We start from the raw sequence: 10,435 nt of genomic DNA on the forward strand, positions 1-10,435 counted from the left end.
TTAAGCCTAGTGACATGAACTTGCTTTTCTCAGGTACCTTTTACAGACTGCTTAGGCTTGTTCACAGATGTCCCTGGCAAACAGGGTGAAACCACTGCTCTGAGACTCGATCAGAGGAGGCCAGTGGAAGGATTCTTGTTAGCTCTGAAGGTCTTTACAGCAAGTCCTTCATGAGAACACTGCTAAAGCCTAAAGCCAACAAGAGACTCTCCATTACAGGCCTAGAACTGGTGCAGTTTAACTCTTGGGCTGACTTTGGCACACAATCTTGAGTAGAAGAGACTGTAGGTTTCCACTTACTAACCCAGATTTTCTGCCACTGTATTTGGGGCTTATCCTGCATGTTGTGCTAAGGACCTCCTGCAATGCACTGATGCTTTTGCACTGCTTTTACACTGGGTTGTCTTTCTCACAGGATCTGATCTTGTGCTTGAAAAGGCAGGTCCAAGTAAGGCTGGCAGCAAAAATTTCTTCCCTCTACCCAAGTGATCACAGCCCATGAATGCGATGGGACCTGGCACTTTTCTGGGGTTTACAGGACCCTCCTATACTCCCTGGTGCACACCTTCTGTTCCCTGAGTCCCTGTTCCCAGGGCTTGGTGTCAGCATCCATTCAAAAGGTGGAAGTCCTGGTCTTCAGGGTGTAGCTTGGTAGCACCAAGCATCTGCATTGCTTCAGAAGTGAACAGTGCTGGGCATTTTCCCAGGGTTGGGTTTGTGTCTTCTGGACACAGGGCACTGGGGAGAGCATTGCTGGATCTGTCCTTGGATCAAAGTACAAAGAAAAGCCTGGCAGGGCCCAAGTTCATCAGATAGAGTAATTTTGCTTAGCTTTTGCCACACTATGTGTTTCTCTCGGCAGTCCTGAACTGTCCTAACTGTGGGGGACAATGTGCAGTAGTCTGTGATCTGCCTTTGTGTTCCAGGTTCAGGAGCTCCTCTGTTGCAGTGGAGGTGGCTTTCCTGGCTGCAAATTATGGCTGAATTTAGCAACCTTTTTCTTCCACCAAAATAAAATAGATGTGTGCTTTGTTGTGGGAAGTGGTGAAGAAGAAAGAATCACTGGTTTCTTAGTGATCTTCTGAATCACTTTTTTTTTTTTGTGTGCCCCCACTCAAAAAAAATAAAAGACTGAAAAAAATTCCTCTCCAAAGAGGCAAGCCCAACTTCATTTCAACATAATTACCTTGCATTCAGCTGAACTTCAGCCCTTCTGTACACTAACTCTTCAATCTAATTGTTTGATTAAACTCGTATTTCCTCCAGAAAGGTACATAAATAAGTGAATTGTTGAGCAAATTAAGAATACTTAACAGCATTGCATCTGAAAAGTAGTTACGCTGATTAAATTTTCTGTCCTTGAGGATTTTCAGGAAATTACTTTTGATCGTCAATAACACAATTAAGTAAACTACACTCACATTAGCATGAATAATTGATAAGAAATTATGTATTACCACAAAGCACTGATTTAATAATTCATGATGCGACACTCTAGTGACTGTGCAAAACTGGATAACATCGACAAGTCTGCCTGATGTTGCTGGAAATGCTGCAATAACAAACAAGTCCATAGTTTTGTTGTACGACAAGGAAAAGTATCTGATGCATGCTGTAGTTTCTGTTTAATACTTGAATAAATTTAGAAAGAAGACCCTGAAAAGTTCCTGTACTGTTTTCATTCAGATCAATTTCTCTGGCAAAGCACCTTCTCCCGCATTCGTGACTGCCCAGTTTTGCTTAAACCACAAAGATGTTGCAGAGTGGGGGAGGCTCTCAAATTCAGAACTGGAACCTGCTGGGTGTCTCACAAATTGCAAAATTAGGGGGAGTCAAAGTTTTGCATAGCCTCCTATTAGAAGCCAAGTGCCTTTAGTCCCCAGAGTCTTTTAGATTCTTTGGTTTCTGATGTGTCTGTGTTTATAGTTATGCAATCTGATTTTGTGGGTGGTTGCTCTAAGTCAGCCGTAAATGAAGCATTTTGATTTGCATGTTTTGAGTCTGTACAACACCATATTAAACCCCGGGCCAACTCACCTAGAATATTTGTGCCTTCCCTAGGGGAAGCAGATACGTATTTGCATTCTTGCTAATGTGCTGGGGAAACCAGGGCATAATGAGCCACATTATCGTTTCAAGTTTTGCCAGCGATGTGGACAGTGGCATTGAGTGCACCCTCAGTAAGTCTGCTGATGACACTAGATGTGATGATGACACTAGATGTGATGATACTATGATTCCAATATCTGATGGGAGCCTGCAAGAAAGGACAAGGGAATGCAAGTGATAGGACAAGGGAAAATGGGTTTAAACTGAAGGACAATAGGTTTTGACTGGATCTTAGGAAGAAGTTCTTCAGTATGAAGGTGGTGAGAAACTGGAACAGATTGTCCAAAGAATTTGTGAATGCCTTCTCCCTGGAGATGTTCAATGCCAGGTTGGATGAGGCTTTGAGCAGCCTTGTCTAGATGAGAGGTGTTCCTGCCCATGTCAGGGAGGTTGGAGTAGATGGTCTCTAAGGTTCCTTCCAATTTAAGCCATTCTATGAATTCTATGAAGTTTTGGTCTGAGACTTGTCTGCTCAGGGCAGTACAGAACAGGGGAAATTGCTTGAGGTTGCTGAGCAGTAGCACAAGGGCAAGAGCAGAACTCAGATCTGTGTCTCAGTTTTAGCCACGAGACCCTGCTCCCTTCCAGGCAGTCTGCTCACTGTGAATGAGGCACGTGCCTTCTTTCTGTACTGCCATATATCAGGGCTATGCCATCTAAACCGCTCCTTTAATGACCATCTCAGTAGCTCTGATTAAGACTGGCATTTAAAAGTTTATAACTTGGCTATAAAAAGTCACTCAGGCTGAACCCCAGCATGAGAGACTCAGGCCCAAGGGAATGATTTACATGCAATCTATTCCAAAATCAGACTGTACGGTATATTTTTTCAATTCTGTGAAGGAAAACTGGAAGACCAAAGTTTGAAGGATGGATGCAAGACAAATATGTTCTGTTTAATGTGCTTACTGCACTGTCACTACATCCTATGTGATTTCCCACACCAACATGAGCCAGGCACAGAGTGAACAGCCTCTGTGCTAATGTCACTTGCATGATTTTGGCAAAGCATCTCCACTTCTGGGTTCTTTTCTCAAGAGATCACAGACAGCCACAATGCCCAGATTTCCCCTCATCCCCACCTTCTCTGCACAGGCAATCTCCTAACATCCTCACTCACCTCTCTGCAGAAAGCCTGTGGTTCTTCCTGCGCTGGTGCTGGCTCTCTGCTTGTGTTGTCCCCATGCCACAGCGTCCCCCTCCCTGGGCAGATCCCTGCCCCACCACTGAACTCAGCACTGGGGAGACTATGGCAGAGCCAGCTGGGCACTCAGTGCTCTGGGCTTGTGTGCAGGTTATTGTAGCATTCTGGTCTGGGGTTTGTTAAGGGGCATTGATGCAAAGCACCAGGCCATGGGACCTTCTTTACAAGGCTGTATCTCATGCTCTCAGGCTGCTATGGGTTATATCTCTTGCATGTCTTATTTAGACCTCCTTATACCTACATATATTATAGCAGGAAATGTGAAGCAGAGAATGCACCTTTGCTTATTTAGGCTGTAGTCTAGTCCTTCCTACACTGTGTGCTGCGTAGTAATGAGATTGTTAAGCTAACTGTCTCTTAATTAAGAGTATTATTTACAATGATGCTGAAGGCCATGTGCATGCAGAAAAATATCTTGGTATATCAGTGAACTCTTCCCTCATGCAGTCAGTGCCCTCCCCTCTGTATTTCCCACAGGATGCTGTACCTTCTGGAGGACTCTTCCACCTTATGTCAGGGACAGGGAGAAAAGCCCACTGTGTCTCTCAGAAGTTTGCAGTTCTGCTGCATCCTTCAGCTTTCTGCTTCCATGGAGCAGAGAGAAGGCAGCACAGTGCGGGAGGATGTTGTTTGCTGCTGGGCGGACCACAAGGGAGCAGAGGATGGAGATGAAATGCTTGTGGTGTTCTGCTCTGGCATATTATCCCCCTCAAAGAGCTGTTACTCAATAAAGATCCTGCTGCTCCTGGTTGTTCATGCCAGCGAAACTGCGTGTGAAGCAGAGGAACTGAGAAGCCCTGAACTAATACCCAAGGTCTGAGTACATAATTCAGACCTCTCCACTGAAGACTTTGATACCCTTACCATAAATAAAAGGGCAGTTGAGTATAATAAACAATGCTTTATTCTTTCCATTTAAGAACTTCCTTTGCATTGTAGTAAAATATTGACTTCAGGTGACCATATTACCACAAAATATGTTCTTTTCCTGATAGCAACCGAAGAAGCCTTACATAGGGCTGGGCTATGAGAATGAAAACTTCAGTCACAAATAGTAAATCCATCCTTGTTTGAAAATGATGCACTGAAAATATTTTAATAACCCAACCACATCATACTTATTGCCTACCCTGAGCTCTCTGCCACAAGCCGAGTAGGTGTTAGTCTGCTGTCTCTGAAGTTTGGGCATAATTTTTTTGATCTGTGAGAATTCTCTTGTGGTAAATTCATAATAGTTAAAACTCACCACGATTTAAAGTATTGGCCTGCATAACTCTTCTGGTATTTAACTTTGATGGCTTTTTCTGTAGTCAGTGCTTTGGTAATACTGCTGTAACATTCATCACATAAAACAGAGAACCTAAAAACATCCTCACCTAAGTTGTTTTAGTCAAGAGTTCTCACATGCAGAACAACAAAAGTTATCTCTTTTCTGAAGGCTGAATTACATCCTGAATTGATGCTCACACCCAGCTCTATTCTGATAGGCCTGGGAGTTACCTTGCATCTTTATTTTCTCATGAAAAGTGACAGCAGTGTTGAAGCTGCTGCTGGTCTTGGAGAGTTGACAGTTTAGCTACATAGCCCTATGGTCTCCTGGAGCATCTGCCTCTGCATCAGCTCTGTTTGTACTGAGGAAATATCCCCTTCTCTGGGCTGGTCTAATGGAAGGGTGGTTGTTAACTGCTTCATTTTATAAGATTTAGTAGAAGCCAGAGTACTGTGACGTTACAGTTGTACACTGGTGGATACCTGGAACTATGTAATCGTTCACAACTTACCCATCTCACCCATCTCTTCCCCCGTGGATGTCCTGGATAACTACAGCTCATTAGCCAAGGTCTAATCTGCCCTACAAGTTCCTTGTACTCTGGAACAGAGTACTTCAGACTAGATTGGGGAACCTCTGATAGTGTTGGCAGAAGGCGTACAACGGGAGCAGTCATCAGAAGGGAGTTTGGACAGAAATAGTCTGAAACACTGTCCTTCAGACTGGTGAAGACCAGCAGAAATCTTTTAATTTCTAATTAAATTGTGTTTGCTTTGTCAGCTGAACTTGTTTACATTCTGATTCTCCTCCTTTAGAATTTTTGGTTATTAAACTGCAGCCTTCAGTATTGGCCCTAGAGACTAACACTTGCCGTAGTGGCAAATTTATTAGGACTTGTGGACGTATTGAATAGGCTGAGGGTTTTGTTATATAAACACAGCTTCTTTACAGGCACATGCTACATGAGCAAATGTGTTAAATAAAATCCAAGTCCTGTTAAATGAAGAAGCCCAGCTCTGCAAAGAAGGCTCCCTGGATATAACCTAAACTGTTATATCACAGCTGGACCACTCTTGCTCTGTCGTGCTGGCTGAAGCTATCAGGTTTTGGCAGATGCTTGAGAACTAAGATACCAGTGTGATCACCAGTCCTTGGCACAGCAAGGGATCAGAGCATCCCTGGGAGCTGTTTGTTTTTATTACAAATATTCCTGTAGCAGTGCACAAGAAGTTGGCTGCTGGCATGGAAGGAGTCACAGAAGAAGATGCACAGGAGAAAAGAGCTAATCCCAATTAGCCTCTTGTAGTGAAATGAGGCAACCAGGTGCCACTAATTGCCAGGCAGTGGGCATGAGCTTGTGTTAAGCCCACCTGTGCCTGATTAGGGCGGGCCCCTACTGCACATGAGCAGGATTAGGGGGCCAATAAAAGGTAAGGCTCAACCTCACAAGCTCAGCTCATTCCTGAGGAAGCCAGCAGGGAGGTTCGCTGCTTTTGGAACAATAGCACTGATCCAGGCTGGTCAGCCCTGAGGGCGATAGACTCAGAGCACTATTCGTGAGCTTCTGCTGGAACACCTGGTTGGACCTTGGAGCGCCGTGCCCTAAAAGAGGTTCGTCTCGCTACAGCTTCTCAACCATTACTTGTGTTTAGAGCTAAACCTAGCTGGGACTGAGGCAGTCTCTCCAGGGACCTTTCCACAATCACAGCTCAGTGGGGGTATGAAAGGAAAGTTTCAAAATCCCAACTCAGAAAAACAAATACCTGAATACTTTTCCCATAGATCTGAACCTAGTATTAGTCCGGACTGATGTAGCAGTTTGTTGTTCAGAGAAATAACACAGATAACAAGCAGCCAAGAGTTTGTGTTTGAGTGTGTGTTAACCAACCCCAGCTTAATTTCATTTTGATGGGGTTTCCCTCCATGGGGCTCACAACTCGCATTAATGTGAGTCAGGTTCATGTGCCCCACAGAGCTTTTTCTCTGTCAGAAAAGCCCAGGCCTCACTGCACAATTCTTTATTCCTACCTCCACTATGAGGCTCTGGGACAGAGATTACAACCTGGGTCCAAGTTAGAAGGAAAGAAAGGAGGATGGCTTCTTACTTCATAGAATCATAGAATCATAGAATTGGCTGGGTTGGAAGGGACCTCAGAGATTATCAAGTCCAACCCTTGATCCACTACCGCTGCAGTTACCAGACCATGGCACTGAGTGCCACATCCAGTCTCTTTTTAAATATCTCCAGGGATGGAGAATCCACCACTTCCCGGGGCAGCCCATGCTTTGCTATGAATGCCCAGCCATCCTGAGCTCCATGTTTTTTAGTACAGACATACCAAAGACATGTATTTCTTGCTAAGGGATCCTTCAGGACTTACTGCCATGGTTCCATGCTCAGTTTTGCTGACAAAGGTGTGCCCCTTAGAGGAGTGCTTCAAGTGCTAATAACAAGACCATCAGCAGGGAGCTGGTTGCATGGCAGCTGAATCCAGGGATATGGACAATCCAGAGCAAGAGAGGACTCCGCAGTGGCTCATCAGTCACAGCTGGCAATAGGAGCACTTGTCTGTGACTGAATCAGAAACTGCTTGTCCCTCACAGCCATGGCCACACAGCCATTTTGGTGATGGTGAAATATCTTCCTCATTCCAATCTGGACAAACAAAAAGAACAACCCAAAAAACAAACATTGGGGAAAAAAAAAAAGAAAAAAGCCAAAACAATGTTCAGCCCAACAAACCATAAAGAAAAACCAACTTGGAAAACTGGAAATATTTTGAGATAGTTGAAAACTTCTGCTTTAGTTTCAGCTTAATACATGTTTTTAAACTACTGATTTCTTTAAAAAGTCATTTAAATCCAAAAGAAAAATCCTAGGACTGTTTACTTATATATACATGTATATATACATGTGAGCAAATGAGTACTTCTCAATAATTTTTCAGTTTTCTAAATTTTCCAGCCTTTTATCACTTTTTTTTTCCCTTTTTTTTTTTTTTCCTTTTTTTTTTTTGTGTCCCCAAGCAGAGAACTTGTTTTATTGGAAAACTCCTGATAAGATGCAGTCTGGTGACTTGGCTGTGTCAGTAGGTTTTTGGGCCAGTAATTCAGCTGGTATTTGATCCTGCTTGGTTTATGTTAGGGCTCATCTGGTTGCTAAGGTAAGAAGTTTAATGCTATGAGGATTAGTGGTAGGGTAAGTTATGTTGCTGGGTTGGACTGTTGGAAATGATCCTGTTGCCAAGAGAAGTGTTTGTTGTCTTGGGTTGATAATGCTGTGGTTTCATGAAGGGGGAGTATTAAGCAAAGGCAAGAACATGGAAAGAGGTGACCATTCATCTTCCCAGGGTAGTGGAACACACCAGAGCACACGTGAAGCCCAGGGGAAAATGGAGCTCCTGTGGGGCAGACCCTGCAAATAACAGGATATGTGAACCAACAGGTGGGAGATGCAAAGGACAGCCCAAGGGCACTCTGTAAATCATACCCAGACACTTCTGTTGAGCACTACTACTGTATCTATAATTTCATATTGACATGTGGGCGTATATCAATATATCTCTATCTAGGCATACATCCATGTATGGATGTGTTAGCAACAGTAACGTAATATGGCATTTTTTAATCTCTCTCTGACTTTTCCTGTTTGAGAGTTCAAAAAGCTACAGCCAGTTTTGGCATGGAATAATATTGAAATGTTTCCATCCATCTTCCTTGGGAAGTGACACAGTCTCAGGATACCTGATCCAGGGAAGCTGCTCTCACCCACAAAAACTGATTCTGCCAACAGACTTTCAGGAATCTCAGTGCAACTGAAGAAAGGATCTCTCTTGGGACAGATCCAGTTCACATCCTCTGCAGCTTACCAGTGCTGGGAATAGAAAGAGGGATTGCTGTTTGTCTCGGAATCTGTCTGCCATCTGTGGCCTGTCAGTGTAAGGAAGATCCTGAAGAAGGCCACTGTAGCTCACCCAAGATGCTTCGTGTTGCTGGTGACAACACTGGCATTTCTGGCACAGCAAAAAAGCCGAGGGAGCCTTTTTGTGTTCTCTGAATGTTACCATACCCTAAGCCAGCTCTAAGCAGCTGGAAGGGCAGTTGTGAGAAGATGAGGCTCTGACACTGAATGCAGGAGTGTGAACACACTGGGGAGCTCAGGGACAAGGGAGTCCAAGTCAGAGTTATCCTGGCAGGCAGTTTGACTTCAACAAGCCTTGGCTTTTCAAAGCATGTCTCCAGCTTTTTTACTTTTTGTTAAGAGTTCAGTTTCTTTCTATCACTAGAAGGATTTTTGAGATTATGTCTGTTTCTCACAAAGTCTTCCCCATCTCCTTCTTGCAAAGTACCCTGGGTCTTGATTTATTTGATATGGAATTCCATGTGGGAAAGTGCTTATTTTTTAGCGCTGCAAGCCTTTTTTTCCCAAAGGCTTGAGTTAAATCCACTTTAACCAAAACACAGAGCTCTAGGCAATTGGGACATAAATGATTTCTCTTCTGCACTATTGAAATGCTGCTTTCTAAGTATGTTCAAGAGCAATTAGAAACAAGTCTCTAATTGGCCAAAGAGTACTAAGGACCTGAGTATTTAATGTAAAAAAAATCAGCATAATGAAAACCTTGAGAATATCAAAAAAGAAACAAGGAAAGACCACAGGTCATTTTCAGCCATTCTCTACCCATTTAAAACCAATAATTACAATATTATCTTTAATACTGGAGGACAGTGGTCAGTGTAAGATCACCCTAAAACCAGAATAATCACCCGAAAGGCAAAATAAATTAATCATTGACCTTTGTTTTTATAATGAACATTTCACAAAAAAAAACCCAACCCCACACTGAAGTTCAATTTACTCAAGTGTTCTTTTCATCTCTTATCAGGCTCTGAAGCAGAGTTTCCTTAATAAAAATGACTGATGTACACCACTTGCTCCAAATTACACATTTGTAGAAATTCACTAGAGCCCATCTAATGCATCATGTACAATTTTGCCAGCTTCTGATACTGCTTGGGAGTGAGATAGAGGATCAGCCTTGGAGTTCATTATTTACTCTGAAAAGAAACAGGGTATATCACAAAATACAGATATGCAAATCTGTCAAAGTATTTCTAGTAAAAACATAGCTAGCCAACTTTTATGTTGTACCCAAACTACAGTAACACTTTCACTGTCAGCAAGGACTGCTTGGATAGTCAGGCATCAAAGAAGAGCAGATTTAAATTGCTAGTTTAGACCAGAACTGAGCCAAAATCACACTGAGAAGAGTTTCTGCTGTGTTCCAAGGCTTGGACTCAATGATCTCAGAGGTCTTTTCCAACCTGGATGATTCCATGATTCAAAGTGCAGCAGATACTAAGAGAAATGTAAAACCATCACTCACAAGACTTTGGAGAGCACATACAGTCTGCAGCACTGTTTAGCAAGTTATATCAAGTAACTGGTAACCTGCTAACTTCCCTCAAGTGGACAGGGCACAGAGAATGAGAAATCCCTGATGTCTTCTGGGTAGTGGCAAGGTGGTGATCTTCTTCCAGTGCTGCTGGACTGGGTGCTGGCATCACACCCCCAGGGTGTCTGCCCAGACTGCTGCACTTGTACAGCAGGGGGAGGAATGACTGCAAGAGTCCTGGGCTAAAGTTTTTTCTCTCCAGCCTCCTGCTCCCTCTCTTTATGAGGGGGAGGAAGGGAGCAGATGCCCTGTATCCACTCATCTAGATATGTAAACTGTGTAGCACATAGATGCACACAGACGCTTCCATGTTGTCAACTTTTTCTTCCATCGCAACTGGAGATGAAGTTACAATGAGAGAGACAAAATTACAATGAAAAAGTTGTCTAGAAATCA

The sequence above is a fragment of the Heliangelus exortis genome, chromosome 7 (genome assembly GCF_036169615.1).
Source record: "Heliangelus exortis chromosome 7, bHelExo1.hap1, whole genome shotgun sequence".
In the NCBI taxonomy this organism is placed as follows: domain Eukaryota; kingdom Metazoa; phylum Chordata; class Aves; order Apodiformes; family Trochilidae; genus Heliangelus; species Heliangelus exortis.